We start from the raw sequence: 23,827 nt of genomic DNA, 5'->3' as shown, positions 1-23,827 counted from the left end.
TGTCCTATATTGGGGAGGCCAAGCGCTTATCCTCCAGGCAAGCTCGTTGGTCTTTATTCCTCACGCATTTCAATTACGTGCTCACTTATAGACCTGGTTCTAAGAATTCTAAAGCCGATGCTTTGTCTCGACAATATGAACCTTCTGCGATATCTGAGCCGGTTGTGTCTTCTATAGTACCCAGGTGCAATATTATCGCCAACACGAGTCTTAAGATTCACTCTCCGTTGCTTGGTCAGATCATGAAGTTGCAGCATCTGGCGCCTAGACAGACTCCTGGGGCAAGGCATTTCGTTCCTCCTGAACTCCAACTGGAACTCTTACAGTGTTTTCACAACAGTAAGGCGGCTGGGCATCCGGGTATTCACAAGACATGTTCCTTGATCTCTAAAGATTTCTGGTGGCCTTCTTTACGGAAGGATATTAGGGATTTCATCGGAGCATGTGAGGTCTGTATGAAGACTAAGCAAACTCATACGCTTCCATGTGGGTTGTTACATCCCTTGAACATTCCAGAGAGACCATGGTCCTGTTTGGCTATGGACTTCATTGTAGATTTGATGTGAAAAAATACACTAATTTACATACACAGTATGAAATAGTGAGAGTGTGTAGCGCTTAATTTAGTGAACTTACTCCACAGGAGATCCCTCAGAGTATAAAGGGTTGATAATGTGGTTTAGAGCCTATTAGGATTGGCTCTGATCACTTGCGCCTTGTGACCTTTTAGGTGACACACACCTTACTCTCCAAACGAAATTTTCCTCAAAAGGGAGAGAGAAAGACAGGGGAAAATCGCCCTAGTATTGAAATCTTCAACGTAATCTGATAGCAAGTTTAAAAGCACATAGGTGAAGATTGCTTCTCACCTGAAAGAGAGCCTGTGACCTGGCTCAAAGTAGATCAGCATATGAGTCCTTTTAGGGATGACTCTTTCCCTCTTTGATAGGATGGAAAATGCACCAGATATGTATTCTAATAAAAAATAACTATTTATTACACAAACTATAAAATCAACTGATACATACAATATAAGGTGAATCCGAAACGTGTTTCGCCGGTTCCGTCCGGCTTTCTCAATCGGTATTTTCCATCCTGCTTACTTCCTGGTTATAAACCCCGCCTTTCGTCCTGATTGGATGCCGGAAATTCGGTGTCATCCAATCACGGCGTCGCTGCGAGGGAGGGCGAAGTATTTCCAACTGTATTAATTTATCCCTTAATGCGGACATCGTCACGCACGCACATATGATCGTGCGGACGGCGTCACTTCCGGGAATGTGAAAGGGTAGTATTTCTCCTGTTGATCTATGAGATCCAATCCGTTTCTTTTTTTATAGAACTATACGTGTCACTTCCGGTCTCGTAGGTTCTCTCCTTTAGTCTGTTATGAAAGTTCAAACGTCCATTTTAAGTGATGGCAAAAGTCCTGGAAGACCGGAAAGGTCATCCATAGCATTATGTATATTCTTCAATCCTAAAAAATATGCTCATAATGAGCATAGATGACAAACAATAAAGTGCATCAATAGACTATAAGTATACCAAGGTAATAATACACATCTATACATAGAGGGGGGCATATTACAAATTAAAAGATTGCATAGAGGGGGACATATTACAAATTAAAAGATTAATAATATGATACATATGTGTTAATGATGTTTAAGCCACTAAAAATCTTAAAAATAGAAATATAAAATATATATAAAAAAAGGTATATCAAAAATGTATACAATGTGCAAAATTGCAATTTTCATATAAATAAATTATATGTAAAAATTATAAAAAGTGGCATAGTTCGAAGTCATCATTAAGACCATATGGTTGCATAGTGTTCAAATTAAAAATCCATTTCATCTCTGTTTGTCCAATTTGTTTATTGAGATCGCCGCCTCTCCAATTACCTACTATTTTTTGAATTCCCATAAACTCCATTAATTGGGGGTTACTGTTATGCTGATTCTTAAAATGCAGGGATACACTATGATTTAGGAAACCTTTCCTGATGTTTCTAATGTGTTCTTGAATCCTAGTGTTCAGAGTTCTATTGGTTCTTCCTACATAGGCTAATCCACAGGGACATGTAATCATATAGATTACTGTGGTTGTATGGCAGGTGATTATTTGTTTTATCTTGTAATTTTTGTTTTTATCTTGTGGGTGACAAAATTCACGTACTGTCCTCCTATTGTTGTTGGAGCCCTTGCAGGCCCCACACATACCGCATCCGTAGAATCCATTTTTTTCTTTAAAAAACTGGTTTCTTAATTTCCTAGAAGGTATGTGATTTTTTATCAATGTCCTTCTGAGATTCGGTACCCCCCTATAGACAATATCCGGTGTATCTGGGAGTATTGAGTTTAATACAGGGTAATTTTTAAGGAGTGGCCAGTATTTTTGGATGATTTTCTTTAAACGTCTGTTGTTATAGTTAAAATCACAAATGAACTTTACATTCTGAGGTTCCATATTTTCTTTTGTACTCTATCAGTTTTGTTCTATCTACAATTTCTACTTTGCTAAGGGCTTGTCTTAAGAGTTCTTCTTTATAACCCTTTTCTCTGAAGTCTTCCATTATTTTTTCCGACTGTTCCTGAAATTTATGTGAATCAGTGCAATTTCTCTTCATTCTCAGTAGCTGCGCCTTGGGGGCGTTTAACAGCCAAGGGGGGAAATGGCAGCTATTCTCCCCTATATAGCTGTTTACATCCACCTTTTTAAAGTGGGTGCAGGTCTTGAGTATATTCTGTTCAGCATAAATATTCAGGTCTAAAAATTCCACAGAATTCCTATTAAAATTGCTTGTGAGTTTTATGCCCCACTCATTGTCGTTCAAGTGATTTAAAAATGACGTAAGTGATGTCTCGTCTCCCTCCCAGATAAAAAATATATCATCGATGTAGCGGCGATAGGTCACGAGGTTCGCATCCCATCTATGGTCACCATAAATAAATGTTTCCTCCCAGTACGCCATAAACAGGTTTGCATAGCTGGGCGCGAACCTCGCGCCCATCGTCGTACCACAAATTTGTAAAAAGAATTGATCACCGTACCAAAAGTAGTTATTCGTTAAAATCCAGTTGATCCCCTCTATGATAAAATCTATCTGTTTCTGTGGAAATTTTTTGGAGACTTCCAGAAAGTGCTTAGTTGCTTCACAGCCTTTTGTATGAGAGATTATTGTGTACAAGGAATTGACGTCTGCCGTTACTAAATAGTAATCCTCTTTCCATTGTATATCTTTAATTACTTGTAATATATTAATGGTATCCTTCAAGTAACTGGGACATGTGCAAACTATAGGCTGTAGACATCTATCTATATATTGAGATAGTTTGCTGGAGATTGACCCTATCCCAGAGACTATTGGTCTCCCTGGAGGTCTATCTTTATCCTTGTGAATTTTAGGTAAGTAATAAAATACCGGGATTTTGGGGTATTGTACGTTTAAAAATTTGTACTCCTTTTGATTAAGAATCTCCATACTTTTACCTTTTTCAATCAGATTATTATAACTGAGTTTAATTTCTCTAGTAGGGTATGTTTTTAAAATGCAGTAAGTGTGTTTATCATTCAGAAGTCTCCATGCTTCTTTATTATAATCTTCCATATTTAAAATTACAATACCCCCCCCCCCCCCTTATCAGCCGGTTTGATTACCAGAGATTCATCATCTCTCAATTCTTTCAAAGCCTGTCTTTCTTGGATGCTTAGGTTATAGTTTTTCATTTTAGGTTTCTTTATTTTATTCATTTCACTCATCACCATTTTTTCAAACGCCCTCATTTCATCCGAAATGAAATGGCGAGGAAAAAATGTAGAGCCTTCTTTCAAATCTGTATGTATGGTGTCTGATTCATATTCGACTACAGGATTCTTAGTGGCCGGATGCTTTAGAAAAAACTTTTTCAGACACAGTTTTCGTTTGAACCTGTTTAAATCAAGATACACGCTAAATCTGTCTATTGGTTTGGTCGGAGCAAACTTTAAACCGTTAGTCAATAGACTTATCTGCGGCTTTGTTAGTACTTTCTGAGAAAGGTTGAAGATTCCATTTTGTTTGGATTCTTTTCTCTCCTTTCTCTTTTGTAAAAATGTTCCTCCTCTACTTCCCCTTCTTCTATACTTCGTCTCCGCTTGCTTGGGGATAATCTGGATATTGAAATCTCCTTATGTCGGCCTTTCGTCTGCCTGTGCCAAAAATCCTCATCTGTCTGAGGTGTAGAAAGGACTTGAAATCTATTATGTATTGTACCTTCATCTTGTTTATGGGGAGGTCTATAGGTCATCCCACGTCTATCATTAATGGTAGCCAAACTTGATCTAGGTGTTCTTGTTTTTTCTTTCATTGGGGATGTAGGTTGTTTTCTTCTACCTACCCTTTCCCATCCATCAGTTGTACGTGTGGGTGTTTTTTGTACCCTCCATGATGGTCTTTCCCTTTGAGAGCATTCTTTGCTCCTTCTACGGGTGGGAGTCCCTCTCATTTGGTCCCCATCTGCCCTTCTCTTGTTTCTATGGAAATCAAATTTATCATTCCTATTCCATTCATTATTCCTGTTTTGTCTTATATTACCACAGGGTTGATCCTTCCCTTTCGCATATGATCTAATTTGGTTTTTTGCATAATCCTCTTTATCTCGTAAGTACTTCCTTTTCTTAATCTCAATAGTGTTTTTTTCCACTTTTTCTAAATTTATTTGAATTTCATTCATTGCACTAATGTATTGTTCCTTTGTCATATTTTCAACTAGAATTTTTTTTATCTCAATTATCTCTGCATCTAGTTTTGGTAGTGAGCCATTCCGTCTCTTGATAATCAGGCTCATCATCCCAAAGGAGAAGCTCTCCAAGAGGTCCGTCCATTCTTTTATAAAGTCTTCCTCTTCCTGATCGAATGAGGGACTTTTGGTAAAACGTAGGCCTCTTGGAGTAATTTCTTCTCTAACATATTTATCTAGTGTGGCAACTTCCCACTTTATCTTAATTTCCCTCATTAATAATTTCTCCAATTTATAACATGAATTTCGTATTTTTACTCTTAATTCCGGTCCTTTGTCCATATTAGGTGTCAAAGGATTATTAAATAGAGCATCTATGTTTTGTCCATATTTGGACCTATTCTCAAACAGAGACATTTACAGTTTAGCAGCACACACAGAGATGAAGAGTTGTGACAATGATTAATAGTATAACAAAAGTGTTCTGTGTTTTCAGGCGCTTTGCATAAATTATATCAAGTGCTCTAATGTGACAGCTGCTCCCACACAAAAAACAGGAACTCTCCAATCCTGTCATAATTCAATGTGAAAAAATACACTAATTTACATACACAGTATGAAATAGTGAGAGTGTGTAGCGCTTAATTTAGTGAACTTACTCCACAGGAGATCCCTCAGAGTATAAAGGGTTGATAATGTGGTTTAGAGCCTATTAGGATTGGCTCTGATCACTTGCGCCTTGTGTCCTTTTAGGTGACACACACCTTACTCTCCAAACGAAATTTTCCTCAAAAGGGAGAGAGAAAGACAGGGGAAAATCGCCCTAGTATTGAAATCTTCAACGTAATCTGATAGCAAGTTTAAAAGCACATAGGTGAAGATTGCTTCTCACCTGAAAGAGAGCCTGTGACCTGGCTCAAAGTAGATCAGCATATGAGTCCTTTTAGGGATGACTCTTTCCCTCTTTGATAGGATGGAAAATGCACCAGATATGTATTCTAATAAAAAATAACTATTTATTACACAAACTATAAAATCAACTGATACATACAATATAAGGTGAATCCGAAACGCGTTTCGCCGGTTCCGTCCGGCTTTCTCAATCGGTATTTTCCATCCTGCTTACTTCCTGGTTATAAACCCCGCCTTTCGTCCTGATTGGATGCCGGAAATTCGGTGTCATCCAATCACGGGCGTCGCTGCGAGGGAGGGCGAAGTATTTCCAACTGTATTAATTTATCCCTTAATGCGGACGTCGTCACGCACGCACATATGATCGTGCGGACGGCGTCACTTCCGGGAATGTGAAAGGGTAGTATTTCTCCTGTTGATCTATGAGATCCAATCCGTTTCTTTTTTTATAGAACTATACGTGTCACTTCCGGTCTCGTAGGTTCTCTCCTTTAGTCTGTTATGAAAGTTCAAACGTCCATTTTAAGTGATGGCAAAAGTCCTGGAAGACCGGAAAGGTCATCCATAGCATTATGTATATTCTTCAATCCTAAAAATATGCTCATAATGAGCATAGATGACAAACAATAAAGTGCATCAATAGACTATAAGTATACCAAGGTAATAATACACATCTATACATAGAGGGGGGCATATTACAAATTAAAAGATTGCATAGAGGGGGACATATTACAAATTAAAAGATTAATAATATGATACATATGTGTTAATGATGTTTAAGCCACTAAAAATCTTAAAAATAGAAATATAAAATATATATAAAAAAAGGTACCGTATATACTCGAGTATAAGCCGAGTTTTTCAGCCCATTTTTTGGGCTGAAAAACCCCAACTCGGCTTATACTCGAGTCAGAGTCTGTATTATGGCAATTTGCATTGCCATAATACAGACTGGGGGGAGAGGGGTGCTGGCAGAGCTGTACTTACCTTTCCTGCAGCTCCTGTCAGCTCTCTCCTCCTCTGTGTCGTCTGGTCAGCACCTCGGTTAGCTCCCAGTGTAAATCTCGCGAGAGCCGCGGCTCTCGCGAGATTTACACTGGGAGCTGACAGAAGAGCAGAACGGACGGCGCAGAGGAGGAGAGAGCTGAAAGGAGCTGCAGAACAGGTAAGTTACAGCTCTGCCAGCCCCCCTCTCCCCCCCACTGAACTGCCACTGGACCACCAGGGAAGGAGAGCCCCCCTCTCTGCCATATATCAAGCAGGGAGGGGGGACGAAAAAAAAAAAATATAAATATAATAAGAAATAAAATAATAAAAAAAAAATTAATAATAATTTAAAAAAAAGGGGTATAAGGACCACTATGGGAGGGGGGGGTATAAGGACCACTATGGGAGGGAGGGGGGTATAAGGACCGCTATGGGAGGGAGGGGGGGTATAAGGACCACTATGGGAGGGAGGGAGGGGGGGTAAGGACCACTATGGGAGGGAGGGGGGGGATAAGGACCACTATGGGAGGGAGGGGGGGTATAAGGACCACTATGGGAGGGAGGGGGGTATAAGGACCACTATGGGAGGGAGGGGGGGATAAGGACCACTATGGGAGGGAGGGGGGGTATAAGGACCACTATGGGAGGGGGTGGGATAAGGACCACTATGGTAGGGAGGGGGGGTATAAGGACCATTATGGGAGGGGGGGGTATATGGACCACTATGGGAGGGATGGGGGGGATAAGGAACACTATGGGAGGGAGAAGGGGGATAAGGACCACTATGAGAGGGAGGGGGTGGGATAAGGACCACTATGGGAGGGGAGGGGGAAGTAAGGACCACTAGGGGAGGGGAGGGTAAGGACCACTAGGGGAGGGGTGAGTCAGGACCACTGGGGGGGGGAGTGAAGGAACACGGGGGAGGGGAGGTAAGGACCACTGAGGGAGGAGGAGGGGAAGTCAGGACATATGGGGGGGGGAGGGGGCGGCAAAATTTTTTTTGCCTACGGCGGCAAATATCCTTGCACCGGCCCTGCACACACTGCATTCACACACTGCATTCATGCACACACACACTGCATTCATGCACACACACACTGCATTCATGCACACACACACTGCACTCATACACACGCTGCACTCATACACACACGCTGCACTCATACACACACACATACGCACACACTGCATTCATTATACACACACTGTAAATAAATATTCAATTAATATATTTTTTTAGGATCTAATTTTATTTAGAAATTTACCAGTAGCTGCTGCATTTCCCACCCTAGTCTTATACTCGAGTCAATAAGTTTTCCCAGTTTTTTGGGATAAAATTAGGGGCCTCGGCTTATATTCGGGTCGGCTTATACTCGAGTATATACGGTATATCAAAAATGTATACAATGTGCAAAATTGCAATTTTCATATAAATAAATTATATGTAAAAATTATAAAAAGTGGCAAATTAGACAAACAGAGATGAAATGGATTTTTAATTTGAACACTATGCAACCATATGGTCTTAATGATGACTTCGAACTATGCCACTTTTTATAATTTTTACATATAATTTATTTATATGAAAATTGCAATTTTGCACATTGTATACATTTTTGATATACCTTTTTTTATATATATTTTATATTTCTATTTTTAAGATTTTTAGTGGCTTAAACATCATTAACACATATGTATCATATTATTAATCTTTTAATTTGTAGGAGAGAACCTACGAGACCGGAAGTGACACGTATAGTTCTATAAAAAAAGAAACGGATTGGATCTCATAGATCAACAGGAGAAATACTACCCTTTCACATTCCCGGAAGTGACGCCGTCCGCACGATCATATGTGCGTGCGTGACGACGTCCGCATTAAGGGATAAATTAATACAGTTGGAAATACTTCGCCCTCCCTCGCAGCGACGCCGTGATTGGATGACACCGAATTTCCGGCATCCAATCAGGACGAAAGGCGGGGTTTATAACCAGGAAGTAAGCAGGATGGAAAATACCGATTGAGAAAGCCGGACGGAACCGGCGAAACGCGTTTCGGATTCACCTTATATTGTATGTATCAGTTGATTTTATAGTTTGTGTAATAAATAGTTATTTTTTATTAGAATACATATCTGGTGCATTTTCCATCCTATCAAAGAGGGAAAGAGTCATCCCTAAAAGGACTCATATGCTGATCTACTTTGAGCCAGGTCACAGGCTCTCTTTCAGGTGAGAAGCAATCTTCACCTATGTGCTTTTAAACTTGCTATCAGATTACGTTGAAGATTTCAATACTAGGGCGATTTTCCCCTGTCTTTCTCTCTCCCTTTTGAGGAAAATTTCGTTTGGAGAGTAAGGTGTGTGTCACCTAAAAGGACACAAGGCGCAAGTGATCAGAGCCAATCCTAATAGGCTCTAAACCACATTATCAACCCTTTATACTCTGAGGGATCTCCTGTGGAGTAAGTTCACTAAATTAAGCGCTACACACTCTCACTATTTCATACTGTGTATGTAAATTAGTGTATTTTTTCACATTGAATTACGACAGGATTGGAGAGTTCCTGTTTTTTGTGTGGGAGCAGCTGTCACATTAGAGCACTTGATATAATTTATGCAAAGCGCCTGAAAACACAGAACACTTTTGTTATACTATTATTCATTGTAGATTTGCCTGTTTCTAAAAAACAGACTGTGATCCTCACGATGGTTGATAGGTTTACTAAGATGGCTCATTTCGTGCCCTTAAAGGACCACTCTAGGCACCCAGACCACTTCAGCTTAATGAAGTGGTCTGGGTGCCAGGTCCAGCTAGCTTTTACCCTTTTTTTTATAAACATAGCAGTTTCAGAGAAACTGCTATGTTTATTCTGAGGGTTAAGCCAGCCTCCAGAGCCTCTAGTGGCTGTCTCACTGACAGCCGCTAGAGGCGCTTGCGTGCTTCTCACTGTGAAAATCACAGTGAGAGCACGCAAGCGTCCATAGGAAAGCATTATGAATGCTTTCCTATGCGACCGGCTGAATGCGAGCGCGGCTCCTGCCGCACATGCGCATTCAGCCGATGACGTCGCGAGAAAGAAGAGGAGGAGGAGTAGAGCTCCCCGCCCGGCGCTGGAGAAAGAGGTAAGTTTAACCCCTTCCTCCCCCCAGAGCCCGGCGGGAGTGGGTCCCTGAGGGTGGGGGCACCCTCAGGGCACTCTAGTGCCAGGAAAACGAGTATGTTTTCCTGGCACTAGAGTGGTCCTTTAACTAAACTCCCGACTTATCCTGAATTGGCGGAGATATTCGCGAGAGAGATTTTTCGCTTACATGGGATACCTTCCGAAATTGTTTCCGATAGAGGTTCCCAATTTGTTTCACGTTTTTGGAGATCCTTCTGTTCTCAACTAGGGATCAAATTGAATTTTTCTTCTGCCTATCACCCTCAGTCTAACGGAGCTGCTGAACGTACCAATCAAAATATTGAACAATATTTGCGTTGTTTTGTTTCTGAACACCAGGACGATTGGGTCGGTTTGATTCCTTGGGCGGAGTTTGCACACAATAATCTCGTTTGTGATTCTACTCGTTCCAGTCTCTTCTTCATGAATTATGGCTTTCATCCTTCCATTCTTCCCTCGGTTTCTCCTTCCCAAGGGGTACCGTCGGTTGATGTTCATGTTGCCAATTTGAGGAAGTTGTGGGATCAGACTCGACAAATTCTCCTACATAATTCCATGTTGTTCAAGAAACACGCTGATAAGCACAGAAGGGCGGCTCCGGTTTTTTTCCAGGTGATAGGGTATGGTTGAGTACCAGAAACATTCGTTTGAAGGTTCCTTCTATGAAATTCGCTCCTCGTTACATTGGCCCTTACAGGGTTCTGACTCGAATTAACCCAGTTGCGTATCGCCTAGCTCTTCCAGCTGCCTTACGCATTCCTAACTCCTTTCATGTTTCTTTACTGAAACCGCTAGTCTGTAACAGATTTTCCTCCACTATATCCTCTCCTCGCTCTGTTCAGGTTGAGGGTCAGGAGGAGTATGAACTCAACTCCATCATTGATTCTCGAATCTCCCGGGGGAAGTTACAATATCTTATTGACTGGAAGGGATATGGTCCTGAGGAGAGGACTTGGGTACCTCAGGAGGATGTACATGCTCCTCGCCTCCGCAGGGCTTTTCACTCCCGTTTTCCATCTCGTCCCGGTTCCTTCCGCCCGGTGGGCGTTTCTGAGAGGGGGGGTACTGTCAGGGTACCTGTAGTCTCTACCTCAGAGGAGGTGAGAGACTTAGACGTTTATCCTCCCAGAGGGGTTGTTTCTTCCGTTCCTCGCGGTTCTCTCGGCCATTTACAAGCCGACCGCGAGGGATCCACTTCCTTATATGACGCGACGCTCAGTAGTCGACGTCATGACGCCAACCCGGGTCGACCTGTCAGTCAAGTCCCGAGCACTAATCAGGACTCGTCGGGGGCGTGATTATCCTCTAGAATCAAGGTATAAAGTAAGGCTTTCGGCATCTGCTCATTGCCCTGTCGTGGTTCTAGCCTGTCTAGTCACTCAGTGCTCTTGTATTCTAGTTGTCTCTTTGGTTCTGACCCGGCTTGTTTGTACTACCCTGTTTATCTCTGTTACCCTTTGACTCGGCTTGTCTCTCGCTTACCTGTCCTCTCGTTCCCTCGACCTCGGCTTGTTCCTAGACCATTCTCTACTTACTCCTTATGTTAAGTCCGGCCATTCTAAGGTCCGGTATACGTACCTACCACCTGTTTGTACTCTGCGTGTTGGATCCCTGTCCCGATCCTGACACCGTGTCAATTCACATGTCTCCCATTCGGACTCAGCTCGGCTCCATGGTGTTTTACGAAACTCCTCAAACCGGTCATGGCACATCTGAGAGGAAGGGGCATACGTTGCCTCATCTACCTGTACGACCTGCTGATCTTCTGCGAATCAAAATCCAGAATTCAATCTCAGACGAGATTTACCATGCATTTTCTGGAATCGCTAGGATTTGTAGTGAACAGAGAAAAATCAGCATTGACACCATCACAGATAGTCCAGTTCCTCGGGTTCGAGATAGACTCCAAATCGGGAGTTCTACGCCTCCCCGCATCCAAGATAGCGGCCATTCGCAAGGAAATTCGACGCATACTCAGGAGGGACACCATACCTCTCAGACTACTAGCGAGGATGGTAGGCCTACTATCCTCATCAATACAGGCGATCTTCCCGGGCCCGCTCCATTATCGGGCCATGCAGAGACTGAAGGCTCACTACCTACGAGCAGGACTCACATACGATCACTGGATTCCCGTCTCCACAGAAGCTCGGACGGAACTTTGATGGTGGCTACTCCACATGGAAGCCTGGAACGGCAAATCCATCTTCGGGAAGAACCCGGACTTTGTATTGGAGTCGGGCGCGAGCCTTTGGGGCTGGGGAGCCCACTGCGCCCACACGTCCACAGGAGGTCCATGGTCCCAAGAGGAACAGGGTCTCCACGTCAACTGTCTGGAACTGATCGCGGGATCATTTGCGATTCGCAGTCTGGCCAAGGAGATGACGAACTGCTGCATCTTACTGCGCATGGACAACATTTCAGTGGTCCAATACATAAATCGCCTAGGGGGAGCACGGTCAAAAAACCTTACAGAGGCGACGAAAGAGATATACCAATTTTGTATTCCCCGCAACATTTCAATCAAGGCGGAATACCTACCGGGAATCAACAATATCACGGCAGATTGGTTCTCTCGACACTGGAGAGACGGATTCCTGGGCACCGGGTACTCGACGCAGTTACATATCAGCATGGAATACATGGACCCGCTGGTGTGTGGGAAGGGACTGTGATCCCTTTACAGCATCTATTCCCACAGTGGTGAATTATTTGTCAAACCTCTTCACGGAGGGAAAATCCTATCGTTCCATCAACGTGGCACGATCAGCGATTTCAGCGGCACACGTGCCAATACAGGGTTCCCCGGTGGGTCAGGATCCTTTGGTATGTCGCCTACTGCGAGGCATCAAACAGTCCAGACCACCGGAACCTAAGTATTATCAGATGTGGGACGTAGAGGTGGTCCTCAGTTTCCTTAGGAATTGGCCAGACAACGCAGACTTATCCCTACGTCAGCTGTCGGCCAAACTCACTTTACTGCTATGTTTGGTCTCTTTTCGACGAGTTTCAGATGTACGAGCGTTCGACGTGGACGGTTTCTCTATATCACCAGAAGGGGTTACCTTCACGGTGTCTAGAAGAACTAAAACGAATTCGACATCTATATTTTACCCCTTTTTTCCTACGGTCCCCCGTTTATGTGTAGTTTCCACACTTTCTCGTTACGTGGAGGTTACAGCAAACCTTTGTGCTTTTAATAGAGGTCAACTGTTGGTGTCATACACCAAACCTTATAAACCGGTTACCACCACTACACTGGCGCGATGGGTACGTTGGATCCTATCTTTAGCAGGTGTGGAAACGTGTTTCGGAGCTCACTCGGTCAGGGGCGCAGCCGCATCGCGAGCGTTCTCGGCGGGAGCGTCCCTAGCGGATATATTACGTTCCGCGGACTGGACACGGGAGGATACTTTCCGGTTATTTTATTTTCGTCAAACCACACACGCATCTTTCTCACTATTACCTCAGCTTTAAAAATGCAAAATATGAAGCCTCCTGTCATGTAATAAAATTGTAGATTATGCTAACGTAGTGTACTTATAATCTTAATTTTAATAATGACAGGAGGCGAGTATTTTCCCACCCTCCACTCCCGCTTATATGGGTTGTCTTCTGTCAACGTTTCTATAGATCAACTATAACTATTATAGTTTTATCAGGAGGATAGGGATAAAAGTTTTGAGGTAATAGCTGAATATTGTCTGATATTAGTTAATGGTTAATAGATGAGGATAGACTATATTATGGAATTTAATATAGTATATTAGATAGATTAACATTTATAATACTAAGTATGGATAGATACGGTAACGATGATTTCATGTGGACATAAGTCTACTTCCATCCTCTTACACTCGTTTCTGTTTTTTGCAGCGTGATGGCCGTTATGGGTTCCGGATAAGACACATCGGATGTGGAAGTTCTCGAATCAAGTTCCAATACCGTTATGAGTTATCAGTTTGAAACTACCATGGAACAAGTTTGGACTGTTTATGTTTACGAACTTTTTTGTTATTTCGGGACAATACATGGACTAATCTCTCACCAAAGAAAGAGGAAGTCATGTGACATACAAGGCTTTATATATGGTTATGCAGACTGTTATGATTGGTTTAAAGTTTGATGATTGACTTGTGCTGCTGGAAGCATGAGTAAAGAAAGTCATGCAAAATACTCGCCTCCTGTCATTATTAAAATTAAGATTATAAGTACACTACGTTAGCATAATCTACAATTGTGAATTGAGATTAGATTAGGTGCTATATGGGTTTCTTCACAAACATTAATTTGTAGCATATTGGGTCTTGCTCCACCATGTCTATGATTTACCGGAGGCATGAGTCTATGCTGACATACCGCTCGCTGTCCAGGCCATGCAGCCCAATCATAGGTTTCTCTAGGCACCACCGGTGGAACATGAAATTAAGAGCAATTGAGCCATCTTGTCCATTGTCCATTCAGATGAATTGCAGTTCAGCCAAAAACAAATGCACAGGCCTACCAATAATTAACTGACCTAAAGCTATATTGTCAATATACTAAATTGTTATTTTTTTATTTGCTTCCTTTTTCCTAATTGGTCCCGTTTTCATTAAAATGTTATTTAACATAGGAATAAGATATACACTTTTTTTATTTTGTATTTATAAGATTTTCTACTTCATTTGGAACAGCTGTCCAATACACATTTAGCCTTTGCTATATCTGTATGTATGGATTTATTGTGAGCGGCAATTGTTCAAAAATAATTATTAAGAATACAGTACTCTTACAAATTTTAACATCCATATCTATTCTTAATTCATTCTGTCATCTGTCTATCTTAAAGGGACACTCCAGTGCCAGGAAAACAAATCATTTTTCTGGCACTGCAGGTTCCCCCTCCCTCCCACTCCCCATCCTATGTTGCTGAAGGGGTGAAAACACCTTCAGTGACTTACCTGAGACCACCGCCGATGTCCCTCGGTGGTGGGTGATTTAGGGTCAGCCCACGCTCCTCCCCTGCCGACGTCAGCCAGCGGGGGAGACCGATTGCGCATTTGCGGCTGTCGGCGCACGTGCATTAAACCTTCCCATAGGAAATGCTTTCAATGCTTTCCTATGGGGATTTTAGCGACTCTGGAGGTCCTCACATAGCCTGGGGAAGTCCAGCGACGCAATTGCACAGAAAACCTGTGCTATAGACCAGGAAGTGCCCTCTAGTTGCTGTCTAGTAGACAACAACTAGAGGAGGAGTTAACAATGCAATGTAATTATTGCAGTTTATGAAAACTGCAATATTTACAGTTGCAGGGTTAAGGGTAGTGGGAGTTGGCATCCAGACCACTCCAATGGGCAGAAGTGGTCTGGGTGCCTGGAGTGTCCTTTTAAATATTTTCAAGGTTAAAGAAATCAAAGTGAATTTAAAATGTAAAGACCAAATTTGCTGAATTTCATAAGTCATTTGAAATTCAGGTTGAATTCTCACTTTAGTGAATAAAACCGTTAATTTTATTTATATAATGTGTGAATTCTCATTAAACAAACCTGTTTCCCTGCACTATAGGCTCCTGAAGTGCCCCCTCCCTCAGGGCCCTCCTCCCGTGGGGTGAAGGGGTTAAAACCCCTTCAGCCACTTACCTGAATCCAGCACCGATATCCCTTACTGCTGAGTCAGGCTCCGCCCATGTTCATCCCCGACGACGTCAGCCCGGCGGGGAGAGTTAATGTGCATTAGACCTCCCCATAGGAAAGCATTATTCAATTTTCCTATGGGGAAAATCTGACGCTGGAGGTCCATGAGGACATCCAGCATCAGATAACGGACCAAAAGTCTGGTAGACAGCCACTGAAGGCAGACTTAGTGCTGCAATGTAAACATTGCAGTTCTCTGGAACTGAAATGTTTTACATTTCAGCACTAAGTGCAATTAGCTCAAGTGGTCTGGGTGCCTACAGTGTCCCTTTAATTCATGGTACACTGTGCCTCCAGTCTGGTGCTTTAGGGGAGATAAAAGTACATTTAAACAACAATGGTAGGGACTCCTGAATAAAATATTCACAGACAAACAATCGGATAAGGTATTCATCTTACATCATAAGAGTTCGATTAGTGTTAAAGGGACACTGTAGGCACCCATGCCACCTCAGGTCATTGAAATGGTCTGGGTGCTGTCTCCCTATTGCAGTTAGTGCTGCAATGTAAAACATTACCCAGGCAGCCCTCATGGACCTCCAGCATCAGATTTTCCCTAGATTTGAATAATGCTTTCCTATGGGGAGGTCTAATGCACGCGCGGCCATTGCTGTGCATGCACATTAGGTCTCCCCCGCCGGCTGACACTGGCGGGGGAGGAGTGTGGGTGGAGCCTGACCCAGTGCTGAGGGACATCAGTGCTGGATTCCGGTAAGTGGCTGAAGGGGTTTTAAACCCTTCAGCCATGCGGAAGGGGGGTCACAAGGGAGAGGGCACTTTAGGGTGCCAGGAAAACGGGTTGGTTTTCCTGGCACTATAAAATCCCTTAAAATATCAGGAAGTCAGTTATAAATTGTCCATGTGGTTTTGGATCCCCCCCCCCCCCCCCCCCTCAAATATCTTTCTCTTTATCTACATATAAAGAAACCAGGGAATTCTTAGAGTATCAAGGAGTTATCCACACAACTCGGGTTTTCATCCTTCAAAATAACAAAAAAAAAAAATTAAATAACGGTGGATCTGTTTGTAAATACAACATACCTTTTATTTAATCTTTTTTTTTTTTAAAGCTTAATTGATTTAAAAAATGTAATAAAAAAGCTTGTATTGCTAATTAAATCCCCTTCTATAGTCAAACTGAATTAAACAAAATATATCTAGTATTCCTATTACACAATATCAATAAAATATTTTAAAGTTGCCAGCCTTACTGTACACAAAAAAGTGTGGTGAAAATTATAGGAAGAAAGTGAAAAAGGGAAGTTTAAAAAAAAAAAAAAATGTCTGTGTACTCTATTTGCCTTTTTATAGCAACACTGGGATCCAAACACTTAGAACTTTGTTCTAATTTCTTATCTGCTCAACCTTCCTATTCCAAATATTTTTTTATGTTGAATATAATTAGCTGACAACAAAACTGAGTCAGCGATTGGTGGGGAAATGAGGGGATGTGGTGCTCTCAGACCGTACCATAGGAGTATGATGGAAACCTAAATAAGGCTCTGTTAATGGTAAAGTGGTTAAAAGCAGCTAACATTGTCTCTACGTATTTTCTTCTGTAACCTTTGAAAAATTTGAAATAAAGATTGTCAAAAAATGAATTAAAAAGCCACTTGGAGATTTATTGCTTAATGCTAAATGTCTGACGTTAAAGCAATGAGTCACGGCACTCTGCCATTGAAATGTGCTGCAAGTCAATTTCCATAGTTACAAATATATAATTTTGATGACACATAGAACCAGAACAATTTTTTCCTTAGTGCATAACGTTTTCTGGTTAGTTACATGTTATAAATGTATAAGAGGCAAATGTTAAACTCTAGCACAAGTATGGAAACTCAACACTAGCTGGACACCAATGATTTAACATTGGTCAGTATGTCAGCAGTATTCCTTGTGTACCTTGTTAAACTGGTTATAAAATCAAGTTACCGTATATACTCGAGTATAAGCCGACCCGAATATAAGCCGAGGCCCTAATTTTACCCAAAAAAACTGGGAAAACTTATTGACTTGAGTATAAGACTAGGGTGGGAAATGCAGCAGCTACTGGTAAATTTCTAAATAAATTAGATCCTAAAAAAATTATATTAATTGAATATTTATTTACAGTGTGTGTATATAATGAATGCAGTGTGTGCGTATGAATGCAGTGTGTGCGTATGAATGCAGTGTGCGTATGAGTGCAGTGTGTATGAGTGCAGTGTGTGTGTATGAGTGCAGTGTGTGTGTGTATGAGTGCAGTGTGAGTGCAGTGTGTGTGTATGAGTGCAGTGTGTGTGTGTATGAGTGCAGTATGTGTGTATATATTAATTGAATATTTATTTACAGTGTGTGTATATAATGAATGCAGTGTGTGCGTATGAATGCAGTGTGTGCGTATGAGTGCAGTGCGTGTATGAGTGCAGTGCGTGTATGCGTGCAGTGCGTGTATGAGTGCAGTGCGTGTATGTATGAGTGCAGTGTGCGTGTGTGTGTATGAGTGCAGTGTGTGTGTGTATGTGTGCAGTGTGAGTGCAGTGTGTGTATGAGTGCAGTGTGTGTATGAATGCAGTGTGAGTGTGTGTGATGCAGTGTGTGTTTGTGTATGTGTTGGTGGGGGTGGGCATTTTGATTGTTATATTATTATTTTATTAATTATTATTTTATTTTTTAATATTATTATTTTTTTTTATTATTATTATAATTTTTTTCGTCCCCCCTCCCTGCTTGCTAGCTGGCCAGGGATGGGGGCTCTTACTCCCTGGTGGTCCAGTGGCATTGGTAGTTCAGTGGGGGGAAAGGGGGGCTGTCAGAGCTGTAACTTACCTGTCCTGCAGCTCCTGTCAGCTCTCTCCTCCTCCGCGCCGTCCGTTCAGCTCTTCTGTCAGCTCCCACTGTAAGTCTTGCGAGAGCCGCGGTTCTCTCGAGACTTACACTGGGAGCTGACCGAGGTGCTGAACGGACGGCGCGGAGGAGGAGAGAGCTGACAGGAGCTGCAGGACAGGTAAGTTACAGCTCTGACAGCCCCCACAGCCCCTGTCTGTATTATGGCAATGCAAATTGCCATAATACAGACTATTGACTCGAGTATAAGCCGAGTTGGGGTTTTTCAGCTCAAAAAATGTGCTGAAAAACTCGGCTTATACTCGAGTATATATGGTACTTATTATTAGATATGAGCGAACCCGAACTGAAAAGTTCGGGTTTGTACCGAACATTATGTTTTTTTGGACCCCGGACCCGAACACGGACATATCACTCAACAATGAAGTAAAACCAGTGTATGGGTGAAGCGCTATATAAATGGGTAACCAAAGTGTAAAATACCAAGTGATGGAACCCAGAAAGATCAAAAAAATACCTTCTGTGTTATCAATTCACAGTAATTCTTAACAGGGGTTCCTAAAAACATAAACAGAAAAATCCAAAAATAGTGCAAACTGTAGTGCTAAAAGGTATGATAAAAAATTCCACAAATTGCCCACTCACACTTTTAGGAGCTAGAGGGGTATATCTCAAAAGAAGCACTTTCAGAGTCCGTAGAGGCGACTCTTATCCCTTCTTTTATCACTTCCTTTCTTGTATCCTGGAAAGTATAAGGGAGAATACCTCTGGTGCAATAACGTAAGTACACTGTATATATGTATAAAGGGAAATAGGGTACTTACAAACCCAGAGCCATCCGTATCAGCTCTGATCCAATAGCATATGTGGATTAAGGACCACACTCCTTCTTTAAGAATAGCAGGGAAATGCCAAAAGTGTGTATCAAAAATGTAAACTTTATTGACTATATATATAAATAAGTACAATATGAATATAAATATATATATAAAAACACACTATAAAGGCATAAAAAGTCCAGTAATATAAGAGTCTTTAGCTCACAAAGTTTCCAGAACGCGTTTCACCGTGGCGGCTTCCTCAGCTGGATGTGAAAAAAGTCTGTATCCTTCTTGTACTGGCTCCTGCTATTTGTACCCCTCCAGGGGTGAAAATGATTGCTTTTCGGCTTGTATTTTCGCATGCTATCACCATAGTAATGGTGACGCCCAGCGTTTCAAGCCTCTTTTCCTGTCCATTTCCGGGTATTGCTGTCGGTTCGTCACTTCCGGTTTTACGATGGCAAGCCGTTACGTCATATCCGTGCGTCCCAGCTTGCGTTCCAGCTTGCGGTTCAACTTCCTTATATCATATTGAACCGGCATAATCGCAGACAGAAAGAGAGGGAAGAACAAATCATTGAATACTCAATTTGCTTTGTACACTCCTATTAAATTCTCCAAATATTTACACCACTCATTTTTGGTTTATTTTTTCATTTTCCTCTGTGCATTATAATAGTACATTTAAAATATATCTTTCTTATAACCAAAGGACATAATATTTTTAACTCTTTATGTGAAGGAAACTGTGACATAGTGCTATTATATATATTGCGAGTGATCCCAACTTGTATCTTTCCACTTCATAAGGTACACTTTCAAATGTTTTATAAATAAAGGATGTTACAATAAACTCCCTTCGGCAACCTTCAGTCAGGCTTAAAATAATACATATACATACAGTCTCCTTGCAATATAGAAAGCGAAAAGTATAAAAAATAATCAATAACACATACTGTAAAAAACGATATATATAAAAAAATAGGCATAAAAGATAGTAATGGAAGGCTGAGATTAAAAAGATCCTATTTTAAAAAATGACACATTTCGAAGTCTGCATTAAGTCCATTGGGGATCAAAGTGTCTAATTTAAAAATCCATTCCATTTCACATTTACTCATTTACATCGAAATTCCCTCCTCTCCAATCCTTTTCCACCTTTTTTATACCTAGGAAAATGGTGTCTTTGGTTTCACAGTTATGGTAATTCCTATAGTGTAAGGAAACGCTATGTTTTTCAAACCCCTTTGTAATGTTTCGTCCATGTTCCTCTATTCTTGTATGAAGTTGTCTCGTGGTTTTCCCTATATACTTTAGGCCACAAGGGCATATAATTAAATAGATCAGATTTTTAGAATAGCACGTAAGGAAATCTTTAATTTGATATTCTGTTCCCTCTTTATCTGCATATGTTTTTATATGTATTTTCTTATTTGTAGTTCTCCTACATGCCAAACATTGGCCACAGCCATAGAAACCTTTTTCTGTGTTAAATGGGTTAGCTTTTTTCTTTTCTTTTATGAAGCTAGACGTAAGAGCAGTACGGAGGTTACTGACCCCCCTATGCACAAAATGGGGTTTCTCTGGCAGGAAAGTCTTAGCTATTGGGTCCTGTAGAAGGATAGGCCAAAATTTTGAAATTATTTTCCTCACCTTCTGATTTTCCGTACTAAAATTACAAATAAAAGGAACTACTTTAAAATCTCTCTTTCTTCTCTTTATATTTTAAAAGGCTATTCTGTTTCTTTAACTTCTTTTCTAGCTTTTTCCAATTCATATTCCTCATATCCTTTTTCTATGAAGTCTTGATTAATTCTATCTGATTGTATATCAAACATCCTAGTGTCGGTACAGTTACGGCATATTCTGAGGAATTGACCTCTAGGGGCATTCTCCAACCAGGGGGGGGGAAATGACAGCTTTCTCTTTCGATATAGCTGTTCGCTTCTACCGGTTTGAAATAATTTTTTGTTTCTATCCTATTTTCTTCTATATATATTTGTAGATCTAAAAAAAACACTTCCACTTTGCTCCAATTACTGGTAAGTTTGATCCCCCATGAGTTAGTATTAAGATGATTTAAAAATTTGATTAGGTCCTCCTCCTCTCCCTCCCAAATTAAGAAGATGTCATCGATATAGCGGCCATAGGTGACCAAGTTCTTCCCCCAGCCATGTGGGCCATAGATGTAAGTATTTTCCCAATGGGCCATAAATAAGTTGGCATAGCTGGGGGCAAACTTGGTCCCCATGGCCGTTCCATTAATTTGAAGGTAAAACTCTTCATCATACCAGAAGTAGTTATTCCTAAGAATTATTTCTATAGCCTCTAAAATATACTCAATTTTCGTACCAGATAAATTGGAAAAGCTATTTAAAAAATATTTAGCTGCATTGCATCCATAGTCATGTGGGATGTTACTATACAGAGCTGAAACGTCACTAGTGACTAAAAAACAGTTAAGATTCCAAGTGCAATTCTTTAAAAGATTTAAAACCATAATTGTGTCTTTAATATATGAGGTAGTATTTTTAACCAACGGCTGTAGATGAATATCCACGTAGTGGGATAGTCTGCTTGATATAGAGTCTATGCCGGCTACTATAGGCCATTGGGAAAGCATTGAATTGGCTGAGATCATTGAGTCTGATGATCTCAGCCAAAGTGAAGAACACACTCATAGAACTTCAAAATAAACAAGAGAACGTCATTTGTTTTTTACAGCTCTACAACAGCATACATTCATCATTTCAGTCCCATTACCAAACTTTTCTTAATATGTCAAGGTAGTTGGACTGAAATGTTGTTTATATGCAAATTACTTTGACCCCCACGAGCGTGAGGACGTCCAGTGTCAGTTAGGCAACATTTTTATACTGTTCTTTTCTAAAACAAAACCAAAGTTTCTATGAAAACTGACATTTTAGTTTTTTTGCGTCCCTCATAAACGTAAACCTTGTTTATTTGGCCCGTCTTTGGCCTTTGAGCTTGACATGCTTGTATTAAATGATAGCGTATATTTTATAAATAGACCTTAAAGCGAGTGTGCAATCGAGAAAAATATTTACATAGTACAAATTGGATTGTGTCACGCAAAATAAAATGGAGTATGAGAGTATATTAAAACGGAGAGCACACTCCTAATACCTTGGGATATAAGATCCCTGCATACCAATTAAACCAGAGGTAAACCCTGCTAGATCATGTTGCTAATGGAGATTAGCAATACGATCAATCAGGGTCTAGATCTCCAAGGCTATGTAGTTTCCTCTTCTCTACTTTGGACCAAATCGCTCAGATACCTGTGGGGCCATTGCTAAGTGGGGTAATATATATTATATCTTAGTGGTATTCTGGCCGACTTTATCGATATCATTATTGCTGTTTCTATTCATAAAGGGTAAGATCTACCACGACCTTTCAAGCCTAGATACTGTATTGTTTATGCCCACTGTCTATGCAGCCCAATCTAATACTGCTACTGTCTCTTGCTACAATCATATACACAATGTTATTCTGATGTAGCATATCAAGTAGGTGTCTTGTTTCAATTTCACTTTACAAACTCCTAGCCTCAACCGGGCTTTTCTACTTTGATTCTTTAACCAATCCCTAGTACTTTTCTTTCGAAGCAATTGGTTAAGCATAATACTATTTTTTTGACATTTAGTTGACATACCACTTCACATATATCCTAACACCATATAATAATTGCATTGACTTTGTGAAATTCCGGTTTTAGCATACTACATTTTATTTTGTGTGACACAATCCAATTTGTAGTATGTAAATATTGTTCTCGATTGTATACTTCAATGTATGGCCCATTTATAAAATTTATGCTATCCTTTAAGGGATATTCCAACATTTATGTTCCTCTCTTTTCTAGTTTGGGACCATTCTTTTGGTTAACTTTCAAATTGTTGCTGCTTTATAGTTTCTTGCAGCTTAGATTAATTGACAGACAGGCAAAAAAACAAGAAGACAGACCAACCGATAGATAGGTAGACAGACAGAAAGACAAATGCCCAGAAAAACAAACATAAAATGTATGTGGGGTATTTGTCATAGCTGAATAAAGTGTGATACTAAAGTGCGATAAAGTGGTTAGATTTTACTAACCATGTGTAATAAGTGAAAAAAATGAAATGTATCATGTTGAGGTGATATAAATTTTATGGTAGTTGTAATAAGGAAAAAAAATGTTATACTGGAAGAATTTGTTTAGATTTATTTCCTAGTTGACTATGCTGACAACTCAATAACGATTGCCTCAAACTCTTATATTAATAATTTAATATACCTAAGTTTCCAAACTATATGTTTTGAAATATTACGAGTCAAAAAAATGAATCTCAAGTTGAATACAAAGAATTATGTATAGTTTTGCTGGAGGCCCAAATAAGCAACCAGATTAGTGAAAAAAGCTTTTATATTTGGCATATTTATACAACACAATGTAATACTGCTTTAAAAAATTATTTTAATAGCAAATTTTAATAGTAGATCATTGCTGCACTATTTTAAAGTGAAATAAGATGTAATCATTATTTTATATTTTTTCATATTCAAGCACCAATTGTAGGTATTTCAAGGTAATGCATACCACATTTCTAAAAACCTTTATATCTAATATCACAATTGGATTAGTTTTTCACCTGTATTGTGAGGCAGAATATTATCAAACCTTTGAAAATGAATTACTAAGTTCTAAATT

Source organism: Pelobates fuscus, chromosome 1, assembly GCF_036172605.1.
Source record: "Pelobates fuscus isolate aPelFus1 chromosome 1, aPelFus1.pri, whole genome shotgun sequence".
NCBI lineage: Eukaryota > Metazoa > Chordata > Amphibia > Anura > Pelobatidae > Pelobates > Pelobates fuscus.
This window is presented reverse-complemented; position numbering follows the sequence as displayed.